The 21,829-nt window shown below is 40.7% G+C and overlaps 1 protein-coding gene and 1 long non-coding RNA gene across 3 annotated transcripts in view; one reads left to right on the forward strand and one right to left on the reverse strand.

Moving 5' to 3' along the window:
- Window positions 1–1,436, reverse strand: part of LOC124462905 (ras-related protein Rab-40C) — a 78,745-nt gene extending 77,309 nt beyond the window's left edge. Inside the window, exon 1 of one of the 2 annotated variants that reach the window (XM_047014610.1) lies at window positions 67–1,436. The gene's annotated coding sequence lies outside the window, so the exon portion shown is untranslated. Of the gene's footprint in view, window positions 1–45 lie in introns of both variants that reach the window. The other variant, XM_047014611.1, reaches the window with a different exon arrangement.
- Window positions 320–17,906, forward strand: LOC124462906. Its single transcript, XR_006955494.1, has 3 exons — window positions 320–391; window positions 16,612–16,711; window positions 17,871–17,906. It is a non-coding gene; the product is annotated as an uncharacterized LOC124462906 (long non-coding RNA).
- Window positions 17,907–21,829: the final 3,923 nt, after the last annotated feature.

Raw genomic sequence — 21,829 nt, forward strand, 5'->3', positions numbered from 1 at the left:
AAATGGCTTTAAGTTTAAGAACCAGAAGGAAGTTATGTCATGAACCTGTCTGACGATGGCGTTTACTAGCAGGGAGGAGTGCGTGGTAAACTTCTCATCCTCTGTATAGTTCCAGTAGAGTTGGATGTTGATCAGGGTGAAGTTATTTCATCTCACAACAGGGCGTCATGTCGTGAAAAAGGTAAACATAGGTAATGTGTCAAATGTACTTCCAGGTAGAACAAGCTGGCTTTCGAGAATGGGGTGGATGGGTTTGAATAGCAAAACATCCTTCCAATAGGTTCAGAGGTAAAAATGAATAAATATATAAATATGCTCCAACTTTAAGGAGTGATACACCTACTACATAACCAGCACAAAGCAAGTCACCTCATATTTTGTCAGCCAAAACGTGAGTTGAAATTGATAGACTAGTTTTAAAACATTTAGCTAGACAATAAAGATAGATGGCTAACTGTTGTAGTCCTTATTATCAGACTGTAAGATAAAGTGTAATTTGGCAGTATCGACTCTTGAGAACAAAATGTACATATTTTTGTGATAATGTCAGACTGACCTGCTAGGTTACACTAATAGGTAATCGCATCACCGGCCAAAACTAGCTAGAAGGACACAGCTCCTGGGGTCCTGTTCGATCTCATTGTTCGAATGGCGTAAACCAGCTAACCTTCGTTAGCCAGATTCCTACTGTTACCGGTACTAACTAGCTGTGCTTATATCCCCAAAACTGTTTAGCAAAGATAGACAGATATAGAGAAAAACACATAACATGTCCCGTAACCAATAGCTTTAACATATGGCAAGAAGCTAGTGTACCTGTCAAGACCGGAGGTGGTAGCTAGTACTAGCCTATAGTAGCTAGCTACTGTACAGTACTTCGCCAGCTGACAAGTGTCAAGCTATACAATTCACAGGGAAAGCTGGTCAGCAATACCAGGTTTTTGCCAGGCTAGCAAGTTAAATAAAATAGATGATTCAATGAACATGTTAACTCTTAAACTTCCATTTAAAAAATCTGATGATATGGTTACATTTGGTAGTTGTGTAGCCTATTGTTAGCTGTGAATAACTTGTGTTAAGATAGCTACTAGGCTAGTTAGCTTGCAACAAACCTAGCCGACCAAGCCAGAGGAGGCAATAACTTTACCCGGCCGAGATCTGAATTCAGGCCCCTTTCTTTCGTCCCGACAAATGTGCAATTTAAAAAGAATCTCTGGTTGTACCCAAAACTTGTTTGCAGTAACCGGCAGACAAATCTTGATACGGATATCATCAAGTCCTGACCGTACAGTAAAGGTCATTGCAAAAGTATTTTATAATCTCAGTCCGTGTCATCTTCCAATGTCTCTCCATGCTAAATCATATTCATGATAACGATGCACAACAGCGTTGGAGTCATTGATCTACGCGCGCTGTCTATGTCTGGCGCTTGCAATTCCCGCCCCCTAATCAAAGTCCTGCCCATTCGCCAAGCTCATTGGATGGATATCTATTTACATGATTGATGTATAGGCGTGTAGCCAAACTCCATCATCAACATTACTGTCAACAATGCATGACCTGTTCCATAAAGCCAGTTTACCGAATAAGCCAGACTTATGTCAGTTAGTCGGACTCATTTCTAGTTCATTCGGTTCCATAAAGTTAGCTCAACGTAGTTCGAACTTGGCTGCTATGGCAACTTAGGGTGCTTTCACACCTATTAGTCTGTTTGCTTGGTCCGAATCAGTGGATGAGTTGGTAGCCTACTTTGTTGCATTTATCATTAGGTCCGGTTAGTGTTCACACGGTCCTGTTTTAAACGAACCAACGTTTGTAAAAATACAATGACGTTTGTAAAAAAACAATGACACGCGGTTGTTAATAGGTGCGTTCGACATGACCCGACTTCATGCGGCGCCGCAGCCGGCTGCAGGCGGCTGACTTGAAACAGTGGTTAGACTTTTAGCAGAGAATGTCTAATAAAGAGAGAACTCCCACTCTAGGGAAACTTCCGGGTTCTGAACTGGTTGCAGTTCCACTGAAGTTCCATATGAGGGCGCTAACGGTCGAGTGCAGAATGAATGGAGGTCTATGGACCTATACCCCTCAAAATCCACTTTTCTCAGGATATAATTTTTTGTCTAGTAATTTGAATTCTGAAATCGAAAGGGGAGCCAAAAAAAATACACACCACTGGGTGTTAGATTTTTTTTAAAGTCGCCTTTCTGTTCTAAAAAGCCTTTGAAAATGGCATTGACGTCACACATATCGTACGACCAGAGCTACTGCTTAACGGCAAGCTCTGGTTACTTCCACTTTACTCTCGAGGCATCGACAACACAGCTGACAGGTTAGGCTCTCCCTGTCAATACACATGCCAGAAAGAGTTTTGGCTTGCTAATGTTGTTGCTAATGTTGCTAATGCTCTGACATTCTGGTTCTGCTTCGGATGCCATCAAACGGGATCTCTGGTCGTAGTCAGTCCTTCACTAACCAATCAGCATTCGTTAGCAGAATGCTAGCGTGTTATGGGCCACAACGACTTACCATGTAAGAAATCGAAAGGACATAAGTACTCGTTCATTCAACTTTTGACCTGTAATCCATGTTGAACATGCAAAAACTACAATCAAATCTGAGATACAATCAGGCGAAAGAGACAAATTTAGCAGTTTAGCTCCATAGACCCCCATTTATTTTGCACTCGACCGCGATCACTCCCAGTGGAACTCTGGTGGAACTGCTACAAAATTCGGTACAATGGGGCTTAATAGGGAGTGGGCAGGCTCTCCTTAAACAGGCTCTGCTTTTAGTCCGACTTGAGACGGCGCCGAGGATACGTCACTGTGACGTCGCCATCAAAGTACCGTGAGATCGATTCGAGAACTGCCGGCTGTGTAGCCGAGCGCATTTTCTCAAGAGCAACTGCACGGGTTCAAGTGAAGACTCAGCTATTTCACGATTGGCCAGACTCCCACACGACAACTTTGACACGTGTTTTGTAATATTACGACACCTTCAGTTTCGCCGCTCAAAAAAGAATAATTGAATAAAAAATGTGTTGAAGAAAAGGTTTTAGTCAGCCTCTTCGCTAACGGTTAAATTATAAATAAAGTAAAGTAAGCAAACAGCGCTTGATCGGCCATGACTGACATCAACGCAGCAAACTACGAGAAGCTGGAATGTCCGACTTCACAGAGCCGTTTTCAACTCCTCCCCGACTGCAAGCGGCTACTCTCGCCGGTCGTTTCATGCAGCTACAGTCCATGTCGAACGCACCAAATCTTTTGGACAGAAAATTATTTAGGGAAAATCACTTCCTTGTCACAAAACAACAATGGAGCAACAGCAGCGTATTGAGATTGCAATACTATCTTTAATTGTTATGACCACGTTTTTTGGGTTGTTCGTTGGTCTTTTCTCAAGATTATATCCAGGTGATCAAACCATGGGAATATATATTTTTTTCGTCCGACGAGCTACCACTTTTATGTAGGTTTGCTGCCTACGTTTTTTAACTTTCAAACGACATTAGTCCACTGAGCAAAAATAACCCTTTATTTCAGTAGGCCTATATCACTAAATAATTTAAATACCCCTTCTGTGTCTCCACAAGTATCTCCGCAATATGCTCATCAGCCCATATTTGCAGAAGAGCTTTCACTTAATCAGTTCCCCATGTTTTCCCTCAACTAATTTTGCTGCTAATGGTGGCACGGCTGTCTCTGTCAAATGTCAACATCCTTTTTCAACCCACAATGCACTACATTTTGGTTTGCTTCAATAATATGTCCGATTACGTTCACACCTAAAGCGAACCGAATCATGGTTCACTTGGAACCGGACCGAGTCCCGTCTTTTTAGGGGGACCATGGTTCGGTTGTTTGGTCCGTACCAGAGTTCGAATGCGTGTTCTCACCTATCCAAACGAACCGGACTTTCAGAGAAAACGGACCATGGTCCAATTGAAACGGACCAAACATGTCAGGTGTGAAAGCACCCTTACAGTGCGTTCACACTGCAGCGACGCGATGCGAACGACAACATGTTTTCCATTCATTTTCTATGGAGCCAGGCGAATCGCTTGCATGGTGCATTGTGGGTAGCGACGCGACAGAGTTGAGATTTTCTCAACTTTATGCAAATGAGGAGCAATTTTCGCTAGCGATGGCCAATTGGAGTGTTTTCTTGTTTCTCGTAACGTAGCAACCATGGCAAACATTTCTAGCTTTCTAGGTTTCAAGGTGGGGGAGAAACTAATTGTTTGTGTGGCTGCTTACCCAGTCCTGTAAGATACATAGCTGTATTTGTACAGAGATGTTAATAAAAACAAAAACAATGCATGACGCAAGGTTTGCCGAAGTTGTGGGTGCTTGTACTTTCAAATTCAGTTTAGTCACAGTACGTAACTTCGTTCTGTGGTAACTAGCTACAGTAGCTAGCCCGGCTGGAACTCCCTATCGTATCGACAGATTAGCAGAGACTGAGGAATGTGTATGTCTATTAAACAGTTTTGTATGTTGTATACAAGTTGTATTTTGATCGATGTTGCAACTACGTAAACCCAAGTCTGCACACTTGGCCATGAAAACTACAATATTGACTTTAGAGAACTACATTCTACATATATCTGTTTGAAACGCCCCCGAGCGTGGTGAACTGTGGGAAGGCAAGCGATGGCAAGCGATTTGCGTCGCTGCAGTGTGAACTCACTGTTAGGCTGCGAAACTAGTCTGGTCAGGGTCAGACTAACTGTCAGGCTTAGCGTGACTTGGTGCTTAACCAGACGTTCCTGTAACACTGACCCAACGGGAAGACGATGATTTACCACGTATATTCTCATTTTCTTATTCTCATCAGTTCAATATGTTCAACATTGATAGAAAATCAACGTAAATAGCCTACAAAGGCTACAACATTTAGCGTAATGCATTAACCCTTACAAAAAATAAGTATATTAAAGTATACTATAAGTATACTAAAATATGGATAGTACACTTTTAGTTAACTTTTGATATACTTTTAAGAAGTATGCTTGGAAAATAGTTCACTTTTAATATACTTTTAAGTATGCTTGGAAAATAGTTCACTTTTCTTTTTTTGTTACTGAAGCTGTAACCTTAATTACTGCCAAAACATTCTGAAGCCCTATACTCTTATACTAATAATTATCTATTGGAGTATTAATGGAAAAAAAACGAAAAAGCTACTTTAGAATTTGAAGGTTATACTGTCAAACTGACTAAAGAACGAAATAACGACGTGAAATAATGAAGATAGTGTGGCTCATTGGCTAGTCAATTCCCATGATGCGTGTGTGTTTTGTTGCGTGGTAATTGTCATTGTTGTGCTGGTTTTCCATTATAACCATGAGTTAAATGACTGTTACGTTTCATGAAGCAGCTGGATTCATAGAACATTGATGCCTATACAGTAAGTAGCTTCTTTCAGAATCTGCAGTGTGACTTTGTGAGGACCTCTGAGGTGTCTGAGGGGCCCCTAAACATTTGTATTTATTAGTAAGTCATAGTAAAATTATATTAAGCATGTTTACTCTTGAGATACTTACATTCATTGAAAGTGCACTTGAAAGTATTGCAAAATATACTTTGAGGCTTTTTAGGAAGTATACTTCATGAACTGAAAGTGCACTACACAGGTTACTTTAGTGTTCTAAGGTATACTTTTAAGTACTTTAGGAAGTATACTTGATGAACTGAAAGTGCACTACACAGGCTAATTTACAGTATTCAAAAGTAAACCTTAAAATACACTATAAGTGTACTTTAAAGTGTACTAAATGACCTAAAAAGTGGGCCAATTCAGTTTACTTAGTACAAAAATAGTATAGAAATAAGTACACTGCTAGTATACTTTAAGTAACATGATAATAGTATACTTTTTATACTAAGTATACTTACAAAATAAACTTGAAGTATACTTCTTTTTTGTAAGGGAAACAATGATGAACTATGCTTTGATAGGCTACGCACCATGGCCGTTATGTTAGTTTGTGATTTCAAATGTTTAGGCATCAGGCATAGGCCTATATCTCAATCTAAATTATCCGAGTATAATTATCATAGCAATATAATTGTTAACAGTAGCCTACAATTGCAAAACAAACCTAAATCCGCCCTCCATTTCCCCGACACAAAACCCATGTTAAAAAGTTACTGAATAATGTTTTAATTAATAGTAGGCTATTTATTTTAAACAATGTCAAAAAAGTCAATTTAGATTAGTTTACAGGGTATTTTTTAATCAACGAAGGTCTAAAAAGGTACTCAACCTACGTAGCCTATCGTTCACGACGTCAATCATGGCGTGTCGTTTTACTTTGATTGAAGCGGTGGATGAGGGAGCTGTCATTGTACACGATTTAAAGGGAACGTTCTTTCTGGAAGAAGTCACGTGGTCGTGTGCATTGCTTTTGCCGTGGTGGATTGTATGATCCATGTTTTACCTCTCGGGCTGTTAAAAAATAGGGTGCACTCGCAATTAGCTTGACTACGTAAATCTAACTTGAATTAGTAGGACTGCGTGAGCTGAAATTGGCCTTTATGGAACTGTCAGGCCAAATACTGTCCTATGGCCAAATAGTGTCCTACCTGATGTCACAATACCGTTCCGAAGCAAGGACGCGTCCGTCGCTATGCCGACCTTAAATTCCTGAGATATCTATGCGTGCTAAGAGGAAACTGTCATGGTTGCTATACTGGTTACCAGGTAGGAAGTTTTGTATTTAGGCTTATTTAAACCAGTTTATTCTACTCTACTATTTAAAGTTTTCACTCGTTCGACATTTCCAAGACAGCAACGCGCGCAGGTAGAATACTATACGTGTTGCCTTCCCGGTCTGTTAAAATTGATGCTAAATAAGTGAATTCTTTTGACGAAAACAACTAGCCAGCTAGCACCAGCTATCAAACGAGTGAAAACTTTAAATAGTAGAGTTATTTGCTTCAGAACGGCATTGTGACGTCAGGTAGGACACTGTTAGGCCCTAGGACACTATTTGGCCTGACAGAACCGCTTAAGCCCCGCTTGACTAATTAAACTTATTCAAGTCTGGTTTAGGACTTTAAGTCAAGCTTTTTTGAGCGGCCTTTATGGAAGAGGCCCCTGGTTGAAAATTATGTTGAAAGTTATGGAACGCCGAGTTAGTCAAAATTAAATAAATAAAGATATAGGTAAATGAATAGATAAATACATACATAAATAAATATGGCTATGAAATAAACTCTGAAAAAAAACAGATGGCACTAAATATACACACATAGCATTATATAATTATATAGCTGAATCCATTTACCGACATCAATAAATAAATACATGTATTTATTTCAAAATGACGTTTTTGTAAAGACACTATTTATTTATTTCATGGGACTTTTATTTTCTAAAGTCATTTTTTTATTTTTTGAGACTTTTACACACCACATTTATTTCTACATATATTTCCACACCACATTTATATCCACACCACATTTATTTCTCTGCTGTATTTATTTCCGATCTCAAAACGAGAGGGGCGTGGTTATCGTCAGACCAACGCAGCTGCACCAAAGAGTTAATATAACTAGAGTAAGCTACTTTTGTCTTCCAAGATGGCATCCCCATTCATTTCTATGAAAAGTGCTCAGTGGCGCAGTGAGGCAAGCAAGAGCGCGAGACTGGACGCGGCCATCTTTCCACTACCGTGTCTTCCCGTCTAGCTTTAAACAGTGGCTCTTTTTTTCCCTAGCTCCGAGGGCTCATGTAAATCGGCTATCGGCCAATGTGAACTTTTATGCTCGTGCCCTCTTAGTATCCGCGAGCACATTTGCAGGCAACTTTCATTGACTAAGCAATTAAATGGGTTGCTAGTTTACCCATTTCGGATTGGTTTCAAACTTAGCAAAAATCGGGAAAGATTCTTCTATGAAAAAGCTAGTAGTGTGAGCCAGGTTCGAGAATCAAACCAAAATTATTGGGGGAGATAGTTTTGTAAATGTTGAATGGAGTTAATAGAATAAAAACGACCGGAAGAGTCGGAAACCTAACCGTACATGCAATACCACCTACATCCACCGGGGCCGTTGCTTCAAGCCGAGGGGTGGGGGCTTGTGCTGCACACAAGATCGAAGGCAGATAGGGACACCTAGATCTGGTAGATAATGGAAGACATTAGCCGTGTCAGAGATCGCATGCTGGCCTTATAGATCAAATGGATCAGCATGGCTTGTCAAGATATATTATTTTGGCACACATAGTAGATTTTGTAGAGGTACTTGGGCGGATAAGTGCTCTACAGAACATACATATTGAAGTCTTAAATAGTTTGAGACTTCAAACACTGTTCTTGTGCAAGATGTACAGGTAGTGGGGGGCGATAGTGCCAGGTAATGTTAGCTAACACAGCTAGCAACCGTCGCTACGCCTATCAAAGAAGACAATCACTGCCCCCGCTACATCGCTCTGCTATTATGTGGATAGCTAGGTCGATAAGGCACCTGACTTACTAGCCTCACCGTTATGCCATGCCGGTATTACCATTTAGTGAGACGACTAGACCTAAAGTGAAGCCAGACCATTCTGCCATTAGTTACCCATACCTTTGGATTTACAGTACTGAAAGTTAAATTTAAAGTTGCAAATAACCAAGACGTGTCCAGACCAAGATCCATTCAACACGGTACACAATATCAAACCCAGATATTATAATTTATGGAATTATTCAATATTTAATCAAACCACTACCACTTGACTCGTTTTAATGACCATTGAGTGACAAAACGGGTTTGGTTGTTCAGGTATGTACTATGTGCCAATACAGCACAACACTACTAGTTCTACAGTAGCTAGGCTAGCTCTAGCTGAAATGGCCACACTGATGTTGTCCTGTTATTATTTCGCCAGCTAGCCAGCCGGATAGCCAGCCACTTGGCCTACAGTTGCCGACTTCGAGACCGGTGATTGCCAACATACCACCTAGGAAGACGTAGTGGTGGCAGTGATTGTTAGCTTTGCAGACGAGCTACACGTCACACGAGCGAAAGCACCGCCATCACTCCCATTGGGAACCAATGATAAAAAGGCAGAGACGACACAGACATTATGGGCAAAGCTTTTCTACATTGTATGCTTTTCGGCAGTGCGATGCCACTGTCACCCCCCATACAGGTAGCATAGCTATCTTAGAATCCAGGTGTGCAGCTGCGTTGGTCTGAAGACAACCACGCCCCTCTCGTTTGCATGTGAGATCGGAAATAAATACAGCACAGAAATGAATGTGGTGTGGAAATATATTTGGAAATAAATGTGGTGCGTAAAAGTCTCAAAAAATAAATAAATGTGGCATAAGGAAATAAAAGTCCCATGAAATAAATAAATGTTGTCTTTACAAAAACGTCATTTTGAAATAAATAAATGTATTTATTTATTGATATCGGTAAATGGATTCAACTATATAATTATATAATGCTATATTTATATATTTGTTGCCACCTTTTCTTTATTTCAGAGTTTATTTCATAGCCATATTTATTTATGTATGTATTTATCTATTTATTTACCTATTTCTTTATTTCTTTAATTGTGACTAACTCGGCGTTCCATAGAAAGTCTTTTAATTTGCAAATGACAAACGGACCAAATAAATTAACCACACAGTCTATAATATAACACACTTGGTTTGTTGTGTCGAATTAAGGAGACAATTGTCTGATGGTCTGTATCAATGTCAAACTTCATGTCATACAGTGCAGCCGGAAAGTTTTCATAGGGCTTCACTTTATGGCACCACGTTGTTACAGCCTTATTCCAAAATTTTATAATTCTTGAATTCAATAATGTTTTTCCTCAAAATTCTACACACACACACACACACACACACACACACACACACACACACACATGATGACAAAGTGAAAAAAGTTTAATATTTAATAGATTTTTAGAAAAAAATTAAGAAAAAAAATATTACATGTATACAACATTCACAGCCTTTGCTCAATACTTTGTTGAAGCACCCTTTGGCAGCAATTACTTTGAGTATGATGCTACAAGCTTGGCACACCTATTTTTGGGCAGTTTCTCCAATTCTTCTTTGCAGGACCTCAAGCTTCATCAGGTTGGATGGGGAGCGTCGGTGCATTTTCAGATCTCTCCAGAGATGTTCAATCGGGTTTAAGTTTGAGCTCTGTGAATGTCCTTGAGTGGCCCAGCCAGACTAGCCTGGCTGCCAGCCCAACTTCTCCCCGCCCAAAAGAAATTTGTTCGGGAAATTGGGTCTGGAGGGTCTCGTATTGGGGACCAACTACAGAAAACCAGAATCTGGGCGAACCAATGAAATTGCCAGGGCGGGCTTTATACGATGATGGACAGATGATCAACAGTAACGTAATCACCCACGTCACAAAAGAGCGCTTAAGTTGAATTCGTTTTGAACAAACATGGCTACCGCTGGAGATCTGGGATGTTGTGATTCTGCCATCGAGTCTGTTTTAGAAGACATCGACAGCGCATTAATTTTGAAAGAGGAACAGAGAGACGCAATCAAGGCATTTGTCGATGGAAAATATGTTTTTGCCGTCCTTCCTACGGGATTCGGTAAAAGTTCAATTTATCAGCTGGCCCCAATGGAGTTGTAATCCTAAACGGAGAACTTCGTATTTGCATTGCCCTTTATTGTTTCGCTCAAAAAGGTTGACCGTGTGAAGTACTCTCCCTACCCTTAAATTAATTTTACAACACCGGCAAAAATCGTTTGAATTCATTCTTCAAGCATACTTCAAGTCTGCTTGTAGTTTAGTTCTGTTGACAACAACTATGCGGTGCTTAACATACGTCACATACTCTGTTGCTCTGATTGGTTGTAGATCTATCCAATTGAGCAAAGTGGCATTTGTTTTCCAGGCTCGTTTGAAACACGCCCTGTAGTTAAAGCCCAACGGAGAGTTCTCAGACTCATATTCTGACTAGAATTATGAGTATGACAACGTCAGGCTACAGCCAGACAGGGGCGGCGCCATTGACAGGGGGAGCTGCACTATATATATGCGGCGCCATTGACAGGGGGAGCTGCGCTATATATAGTTTATATGATCGGGGCCGGAGTGGGACCCATTTTCAGCACGGGAGTGTACTGGCCAAAACCAGCCCATCCCCACCAGGGGCCGAGCCGTTGAACATTCGGGGTTTAACCCGAACCTATACCTAGTCAATGTTTTACTGTAAGCTGAAATCGGAACTTGCATTAATTTCAGTGCAAATAGTTTGTAGCCCAACATAAACACAACGTTGGACTCATATTGTTTTTTTTTTTCAGAAATTACTACCCACATTTTTACCTGAAAGATTCAGGGCTTTTGAGAAAAACCCTGAATCCCACCCTTGCAGGAACCTATGCAGTGAAAGATCTTTCTTTTTTTTACCTGGCTTTTTCAGTTCCTCCTGGCATCTTTTTCCCATCCATATTATTACTTTCCAATCAGCTTAATCTTGCTAACTGCCTCCACAACAATAAATGATGGTCAAGGGTTGTCTCCATGAAAACAATCTTGGTACACGCAGAGCCTGTTTAAGAATTACATACACCCTTCGGCTTGAGGCAACAGCCCCGGTGGATGTAGGTGGTATTGCATTTCCGATTTTTTACCCGACTCGTCCGGTCGTTTTTATTCTATTAACTCAAATCAACATATCTAAAACTATCTGCCCCAATAATTTTAGTTCGATTCTCGAACCTGGTTCATACAACTAGCTTATTCATATAATAATTTGTCCTTATTTTTGCTAAGTTTGAAACAAGCCCCCACCCCTCGCCCCTAGGCTTGAAGCAACGGCCCCGGTGGATGTAGGTGGTATTGCATTACGGTTAGGTTTCCGACTCTTCCGGTCGTTTTTATTCTATTAACTCCAGTCAACATTTACAAAACTATCTCCCCCAATAATTTTTGTTGGATTCTCGAACCTGGCTCATACTACTAGCTTTTTCCTAGAAAATGTTTGCCCGATTTTTGCTAAGTTTGAGACCAATCCGAAATGGGTAAACTAGCACCCCATTTATTTGCTTACGTCAATAAAAGTTGCCTGCAAATGTGCTGGCGGATACTAACAGGGCACGAGCACAAAAGTTCACATTGGCCGATAGACGATTTACATTGAGCTGAATGAGCCATAAACTTATATTGAATGAGCACAGGGAGAAATGGCTTGAGTTGCCTGCCTTGTTGTAGCAAGTTTAGCAAATCGTTGTAACACATACATGAAATGTTGTTAATATAGTTTATTCCCATTATTTTAAAACAGATTTGATTTTTCGAAAAACGTTCATGACATGATGGCAAATATATAATGTTAAGCGCAAGCATAGATTGTTGACATGTCTATCTGGAGCAAAGACGAAGATTAATACTTTAACTGTTAACCACAATAGGAAAGGATATATATTTAAATAATGTTAGTCTTGCCTTCAGAAGCTTTTTCGTGCCAGACTGCTTTTGTGTGACAATGAAGGTCCTCAGTGACTATACCCTCACTTACATCTGATGGTAACGTCTTGTAGCCTATATGGTTCTATGAATATGCCCCTTTCAAAGGCAAATGTTAAAACAAGTATATTTTAGACACACTTCTCGAGCTTTTATTTATTACATTATTAACACGTCTTGTTAGATCACGTTATATCCATTAATAGACGTTTGGTTTTCTAGGTTGAACATATAAAACACAGGTCGCATTTCGACACTGATGTGAAATTGAAGGCAGTGTGAATTCCATGGCATTTCGTTTGAATATAAATTTGACAGTAAGCTATGGTAAGTCTGCATTATGGAAGATTTCGGTTACCAAAATAACTAAGCTTTCTTTGCCTGGCGAAAACACCGACGGAGCGGTTCATGTTAACAGTTTATTTCATCCGATACAATGCGTTGGAAATCATACTCAAACCACGAAGAAAAAAAGCAACATATGTGATGAGTTCCATCTACAATAGCCCTATATTTAGCCCTATAGCCTATTTCTAAAAAACAAGTAGAAGGAATACTATACAGTGACAGAATACATTTCCGTTAAGTTTGCATCATGTCTCTGATTCTCGGACTTTCTGCCCATAGATTCTGCCTTAGCTCACACGCTCGTAACCATATAAATCTATGCTCGCGACTGGTTGTCGCAAAGTATGATGTGTACAGCTAGTTGCAAGCGTGCACAAGGTCTCGGAGCTAGGGGGAAAAAATAGCCACTGTTTAAAGCTAGACCGGAAGACACGGAAGTGGAAATATGGCCGCGTCCAGTCTCGCGCTCTCGCTTGCCTCACTGCGCCACTGAGCACTTTTTATAGAAATGAATGGGGACGCCATCTTGGAAGACAATAGTAGCTTACTATAGTTATATTAACTCTATGCCACAACGTCATGGATTGGTAAGATCTGGTTTAAAACTCCTGGTAATGAAATGACCGTCAAATGACGTAACCACAACGTCTTTAGCTGGTAATTCAGAAACCAACCAAAAAGTATGAATGTGCATCGTTGTTCGCCATTACGTCATGTGTTAGCTGGGGCACTGAGGGCAGAGAATAGCAGAAATTTAGCTAGAATCCACATCTCAAACAAATTAACCTAGACGCAAAACTATACGTCCAATTAAAAAAAAAAAGAAGATATATTCCGAGACCCAAGACTCTGCCGAAACCAGAGATATCCTTTGTATGTCTGTGCGGTCAGAAATACGACTCTACTGGCAGTTTAAAAATCTGGTTTAAAAAAAAAAAAAAAAAAAGCGCGGATATTCTTTCTTTCCAGCAATCAATTTTGCAAGAAAAGAAATTCTATGGCAGATAAAAAGCAAGAACTACTGAAATTGCATTCTCAGGTGAGGGGGAGCAACACATGGCCACTTGCAAAAGTTTAGGTATCATTTGAGATCCAAATAGTCTTAGGGTTTGTGTTAAATTACCATTAGAAGGATTAACAAATGGGATCATGATCGATATTATTACGCTTAGTCACAAATTAGCATTTAAAATGCCAGCGCACCTTGTAACGTTTAATAAAGTTAACAATAACTTTAAACTCCACGAATGTGACTTCGATGACAACATATGGAAGAGAGTACTTACTGTTGTAAGTAAGCTGATAAAACGATTTAATAATTTAGTCAGAGTTAGTGATAAAGACTCATGTCTAGGTGAGGTGTTTGAGCTACCGCCTCCATATGGGCGTGAAGTAGAAACTCCACCCTGCGCGTCTCATGATGCCGGTAAGACAAGTCAAAATAACATTTTTGATGTTAGAGAAGCGAATGATTTAGTGATTAGTTTACATGAACAAGTGTAACAACACTAAAATAGAGTACCAAAAAGTAGATATAGATAAATTAATTAAGGAACGTAAAGATATGGGGCTTAAAATATACCAGGCTGCGAAAGAAATAAAATCGCTTAGAGCTAAATTAATCAAATCGGCGGAAAAACAAAGTCTGGTCAACGTACGTAACATAAATAGAAAAATTAAGAGGAAAGACGTTCAAATAGATCACCTTAAAGCTCAATGTAAAGGGAATTTGCAAGTAGTGCATGAGTTTGAGCAGGTAAATGCAGAGCTCAAAACAGAGAGAGAGAGACTAGAGCAAAACATTAACAACTTGCAATTCCAAATGCAAGGTCTTAGGGTAAAAGATAAAAGCAAAAACCTCAAGAGGAAAGATGTAGCTTTACCGGATAAAATGACCGATTTAAATGACCAAATACTGTACTGCAAGATCGAAGTGTTAAAGCTGAAGATCAGACCAGAAGCGTGTTAGTCTCAACGTTAGATGGTCGTGTATTTAATGATAAAACTAGGCAGACAGTAATGGAGCTGACTTCGGTATTATTTGGGCACTGATTCAATTCACAATGAATATGAGATAGTTGCTACAAGGGCCTTGGAGATAATGTACAGACACTGTATTTGATTAACATTTGATTAGAGGTGCTGCGCAGGAGTGTCATTCAACCCAGTGAAGTTCTTAATTGTTTATCTCTATTTAAGGCTATTTTGCTCATGTTTTGGTTTAATTGCGCATTCGGCCATTTTGTCCATGCCTTTTAAGGCTGCAATTTGCTTTTCTATCAGCAGGTGTCGCAAGGTGTAATTGTTTGTTATGATTAGCATCCAACATTTGCCTGTTATACTAGAGCAGGAGTCCCCAAACTATACCGGATACGGCCCGCCAACGCATTTGGACCGGCCCTCTGAACAATGCCGGTCTTAAAACATTTTTTTTTTTGATGTATTAAGTTGATGTATTAAGTAGATGTTTTGATTTCAAAAGCAATGAATATGAAGAAAGTTATTTACAATATTAATAATACTCTTTTAATAGGCTGTGATATGTCCGAATGTACGGTGCATAACATAGTAATAAACTAATCTAGCATAATAAATACTAGTGCTGTCAGTTTAACGCGTTATTAACGGCGTTAACGCACACCCATTTTAACGGCGTAATTTTTTTTCCGCGCGATTAACGTTTTTGGCCTAGCAATTGTTGTAGTTTTTTTCACATGCTATTGCAACAACTACTGACGTTAGAAAAACTCCAACACCACACCGGATCCAGCTACACCGGAAACAAAACAACAGGCATGCACTTGTTTGGGCTTGCGAGCCGGCTAAAGAGTATTGGCTGGAGTAGATGGCGAGCGCGAGACGCCAAAATGGATGCCAATAAGATTCTGAATGCAAAGTTTACTATTAAAAAGTTGCCAAATGGTCCCATTGACAAGAGCAAAGTGATCTGTGTGTTTCGTCGTTGTGAACTGAGCTATCATCGCAGCACGTCCAGTCTGAAATACCACTTGATGGCAAAGCACACAGCTGATGCGAATTCTCCGCCCCCTCGTCAAAGCCAGGCGATTGCAAAGTTATTTTCAATTAAAAAAAAAACATTTGCACCAAGCAATCCGATCCACTTTTCCATGTTGATAAAAGCATTAAAATAAGAAAAAATGATTGGACAAAAAGAAATCAAGGGACATTTAGAATAGACAAAAATTTGCGATTAATTGTGACTAATCGCGAGTTAACAATGACAGTAATGCGATTAAAATTTTAAATCGTTGACAGCACTAATAAATACATTTAAAATCATAATAAAATCTCCACAATAATACTGGTAGTTACTCCGGCCCAAGTAGTTCTGTTCCGACACGGCCCCACATTAAAGAAAGGAAAATTATGTGGCCCTCGCAGACAAAAGTTTGGGGACCCCTGTACTAGAGCTTCCCGCTTCTTCTTTTTCAAACATGCAAGGCAAACATCTGCCTGTTTATTCTTTCGCCTGTGTCTGTGTTGTTTTTATTTAAAATATTGCCAGAAAGTTCTATCTCTACATTGTACATGGGTATTTTGTCTTATTCTTTTTACCAAGACAAAATACAAATGTACAATGTAGAGATATTCTATGCTTTTTTCTGCCTTAAACGAAATCCAGGAGTCTGCAGCACATATGCTAACTATTTATTTTCATGTAGCCTACTCCTAAATACATTTCATGCTTTGAAAATATGGTTTTAATCTTTCATCACATTAAAGTTTTAGCAGCACAACCTGAAAACGATAGTACTGTTAAACAATCTATTCTCTTTTGTTAAAGGTCGCACTTTTGCCATCTGGGGGGACAGCATAATGCGCGGGGTGGAGCTGGCAATCCCGGAGGCTTTAGCGTGGGTACACCCGGGAACCACACTCCAGAGGTCAGCCCATCAACAGCTGCTCCACCTCACCACCGTCAGTGGCCCGCTGCATATAATCATAAATATCGGAACTAACAACGTAGCACAGGGGGATTCTCCGTATGATATCCTCAGGGGAATGCGGGAACTGATGGACAAAGTTGGAGCGGTACCGGTATGAAGTAAGCTTTGCCGTGTGCTCCATTCTCCCCCGGCCGGTGGGTGATGCTACCAGCAAACACGTAGTTAGGGAAACTCATCTTCTCCTGGAGCATCTGTCCTTCAAAAACGAGGGTGTCATTTATCTTAGGACAAATAGATTTAAGCAATAAGCCCCAAGAGGCCGTGGTTTACGCTGATTTTAGAACAGGTAAGGGGAGTTGTTAGGCACGACGCAAAACCACGGACTCGCGGGGCTTAGTGCTTTTCTAAAACTGTTACTACAAATATGGTTTCATCAATAAAAACAGTTAGAAACAAAAAAGTTTAATAATAAACAGTCATTCTTCCGCTACTACAAAGTATAGTTCCTACATAAATCGTTACCACGCAACAGCCAGCTGTACATCTTTGCCGTCTTTTTCAATTTGAAATATTCGATGCGCAATAATATGGAATGTTAAAGAATGTTATGAGGACAACCTGTAAGGTTATGCTGGATTTTACAACGGCATGGAATGCGATATAGCCAATCACAATCAAGGATGGGAACAACCAGTTTTAGAATATTTCTGAGGCACTCGCGTCCTGTTTTGGAATTTTACAGCCCTGACCGGCTTCATTTGAGTAATGAGGGCAAGCGTAGGCTTTTTGATAATTTAAAAAAGTTCTTTCATTATGCTAGATAGGGTATTTAGGGAAGGATTTTGATTATTATATTATTTTATTTATACTTTGATTTCAGAGTGACCTCAATATTTTGTTTTTTCTTTTCCCTTACATTTTCTTTTAGGCCTTAGTAGGATGTCCGGTGATCATGTTCCTTGTTGTTGACCAAAGATTAATCGGCATGAAGGCTCTTGACGTCCGTGTACATTCCATCACTAGACTATGAGAGCTTGTGCCAACATAGTGTACCATTTTTACATGTAGTATATCAGTCCATTTGTAGTCTCGACGTTAAGTTATTATGTTTTATCTCGGTTTAACACATTACTAATCGTTTTCTCTTTTTTCACAGGCAATGACTACATTTTGGACCATAAATTATCATATTCCTATAAATAAAGTATATCATTTATAATACAATTAGTGTATACTTTTTGTCCATCATAAACAAACAGACGTGTTCAAATCAAGGTATTTGAAAATAATGTGCAATGTCACAACAAGCACACACAAACACCCTGTTCAACGTTAAATACACCCCCAAGTAGCCAAAAATTAACATTACATCAGTAACGCTAAACGTGACAAACATTTGCATATTTGTGGTCTCGATTTAACATCATTATTTATAGTAAAGTACTGGACACCGCATTAGCTCCCAATGTACAAAGAATGTAAGTCTGGATAAGAGCAGATAATCTGATAAGAGCATCTGCCATCTGCTAAATGAAAAATGTAAGTCATATATCCCGCCCTGGCTAGAAGCAGGGCTCTGTGACGTAGAACAATGGCGTTCTTAAAGGGAGCTTGACAGCCTCTCGGTGCCATAAAGCTTAAAGCGGTGGAATGTTACAAAATATTATCTAAAATCACGCCTAAAAACTGGATTTGTGAGAACTAATAGAGTGTAACGGCAGACTCGGACACGAGCTTCAAGTCAAGTGATAAGTATTTATTTACCAACAACAGTGATAAGCAACAAGATAGGGGTATGAAAAAGGCAATGTTCGATGTTGTGCATGAGTGGGTGAATGAATGCATCAATATGTTTAGGATACCAAGGTCAAAGTGTGAGTGTGAGGGAGAATATCAAACCATAGTGCCTAATGAGAGAGAGAGAGAAAGAAAGAACCCTTTTATAGCCCCACCCTAAATACAGGTGTAGACAATAAAGCACTTTAGGCACAGGCTCCGCCTACCCGTGCACTGGCAGGGTGAAGCCTAAAGGGGCACAGGTCACACCTCCCTCCCTAAGAGGTTTGCCGCAGGTAAACCTCAAACAAATAAAACGAAACAAAAGAAAGACCTCAAAAACAGGTCTTAGGCTCTGGACAACGCATCTGCAACAATGTTGTCCTTGCCTCTGATATGTTGAATCCTCAACGGGTATTGCTAAAGGATTAAGCTCCAACGCATAATGCGCCGATTCTGGTTCCGCATACGATCAATAAAGACCATCGGGTTATGGTCAGTGAAAAGGTCTATTAAACTCGGAGAGGAGCCCAAGTAGACCTCAAAATGCTGTACTGCAAGGATTAAAGCTAGCGCTTCCCTCTCCACTGTGGAGTAGACTTGCTGATGGCGAATAAACTTCTTCGAAAAGTATGCTACTGGGTGCTCTACCCCATCCAACCCCACCTGTAACAGAACCGCTCCAGCACCACTCTCACTGGCATCAACAGCAACACTGAAGGGACGGTCAAAGTCTGGAGCAGACAGCACAGGGGAAGAAGCAAGCAACAGCTTAACATTGTTGAATGCCTCTTGGCATCTAGGGGACCATTCATATTGAACCTTAGGACCGAGGAGGTTTGTTAAAGGTGTAACAACAGTAGAAAAGTTCACACAAAAGGCCCTATAGTAACCGGCCATACCAAGAAACCTTCGGAGTTCCCGGCGGTTCTCAGGTGCGGCGAAGTTACATATTCTTTAGCCCTGGCTGTTAAAGGAACCTGCCAGTACCCTTTTAGAAGGTCGAACTTACTCACAAAATTGGCTGAGCCAACACGGTCTATGCAGTCATCACATCGGGGTAATGGATAACAGTCTGGCTTTGTAACCAAATTCAGTCGACGATAGTCAGTGCAAAAACTAAAGGTTCCGGTTTGTTTAACAAACAGGGGGAGCTCCATGCACTAAAACTAGGTTCAGCAAGATCATGGGTTAGCAGATAGTCTACTTCCTTCTGCAACAATTCCTTTTTCCTAGGATTGACACGATAGGCTTGTTTAATTGGTAAGGCTCCACCAACGTCAATATCATGTTCAATCACAGATGTACGTGTAGGAACATCAGGAAACAGAGCAGGAAAAGACTCAATCAAACCAATGATATCCGTTTTCTCCATGTCATTCAAATTTGAAAGATGTAAAGGTAACTCTGCTAGGAACTCGGAATTCTGCAGACGACCTTCCATGACCTTGTGATGGACCTCTCACGCCCTCACTGGACTCCGCACTGTCAGAACCGCACCCTACCGAAGAGGCCACATAGTCTGGATCACTAGAGCCCCCTTGAGGCGTGGTGGCTATCAGTCCAACGGGTGCAGCTGGTACAGGAGAAAAGTACGGTTTCAAAAGATTAAAGTGACAGACCTGCACCTTTTTCCTCCGATCTGGCGTACTAATTATATAATTGTGATCATTGCAACATTTCACAATTTTGTACGGGCCGCCGAATTTAGCCTGAAAGGGACTGTTCAGAATAGGCAACAAAGCTAAAATGTTGTCCCCCAGTCGAAAACTACGTTGCTTCGCCCTGCGGTTGTAAAGACGTTCCATCTTAGACTGGGCTTTACCCAGCTTACGTCTAGCAGCAGCTCAAGCTTCGTACAAACGGTAGCGAAATCCGCTAACATAATCCAATACATTAACAGGTGTCTCAGCAGTACACCACTCATCAGCTAAGACAGCGGTTGGCCCTCTCACAGCATGTCCGAACACTAGTTCATTAGGGCTAAAGCCTGTGCTCTCCTGAACAACCTCCCTGATTGCTAGGAGAAGCCATGGGAGACCCTCCTCCCAGTCAGACCCAAGTTCTACACAGTAGGACCGTAACAGAGACTTGAGCGTCTGATGGAAACGTTCGAGCGCACCCTGACTTTGGGGATGGTAAGCACTTGAGACGTTATGTTTGGCTTTCAGCTGACGTAATGCCCTAGCAAACTGTTTCGACATGAAATTAGACCCACGGTCACTCTGAAGAACCTTTAGAATACCAAAAGTTGACATGAAAGTGGTAAGAGCTTTCAATACAGACTTAATCTTAATGGACCTAAGTGGATATGCTACAGCATAGCGCGTAGATTGACACATCACTGTTAACAGATACAAATGTCCAGCCTTAGAGCGAGGCAATGGACCCACACAATCCACTATGAGGTATTCAAAAGGACTGGACACCGCAGGAATGGGCTGCAACGGCGCAACAGGAATCTGTTGGTTAGGTTTGCCGGTCAACTGGCACACACAGCATGTTTTCAGATAGGAGGAAACATGTCTCCTTAACCTAGGCCAACAAAACCAACGCACAACCCTGTCGTATGTCTTCTGCACTCCAGTGTGTCCTGCCACTTCATTGCGAGCTAGATCTAGCACCGCTTTCCTGAACTTGTAAGGAACTACTACCTGTACAAAAAAATTGGTAAAAGTCTCTTTCTGGAACACATACCTTCTACACAACAAGCCCTTGTTGGGGTCTCGAAAGTGGTTCTTAGTGTAGCAAGAATTAACAGGCTTGGAGTCAGGAGATTGATTGCAAAGGCTTCGTCTTTATTGCCAGGTATTTTGGAATCACACGCAGAGCTTCTCTAGCCAGAGAAGTCCGACATGTATTCAATAGACAAGAACTTTTATACAGTCTTTCTACGTCACACAAATATGTTTGGCAACTATCAGACAACACACAGTTTGTTCAAGATAAACAGATGTCCTCCCTCACTTGGCTATTCTTACACAACCCGTGGTCATTCTTGCACAACCCGTGGTTCTAATCGAGCAACATTTCCCTATCAGGTCATCCTGACCTGACTTCCTCTCTGGAAAGAACATTCTAACGGGAGGGGGAGAGTGACTCTCCCAGCTCACTCTTCTCCCCATTATTGAGCATGGGACCCAACCAGCCTCCTCTTTCACCTAATTCCTTACATGGGGATAAACAAGTCTTCTTCTCTAGCCTAATTCCCTACGTGGGCTATTTCCTCTCCTCATCTGACCCCTCGTCCTAGTTGACTCCTTTCTTGAGGTCACAAGGTCACAAAAATCCCCCACACCCTCTTGCACAAAGTAGGAGGACTCATTCTCAGGTTTCTCT

This window comes from Hypomesus transpacificus, unplaced genomic scaffold (assembly GCF_021917145.1).
Source record: "Hypomesus transpacificus isolate Combined female unplaced genomic scaffold, fHypTra1 scaffold_262, whole genome shotgun sequence".
NCBI classification, from domain to species: domain Eukaryota; kingdom Metazoa; phylum Chordata; class Actinopteri; order Osmeriformes; family Osmeridae; genus Hypomesus; species Hypomesus transpacificus.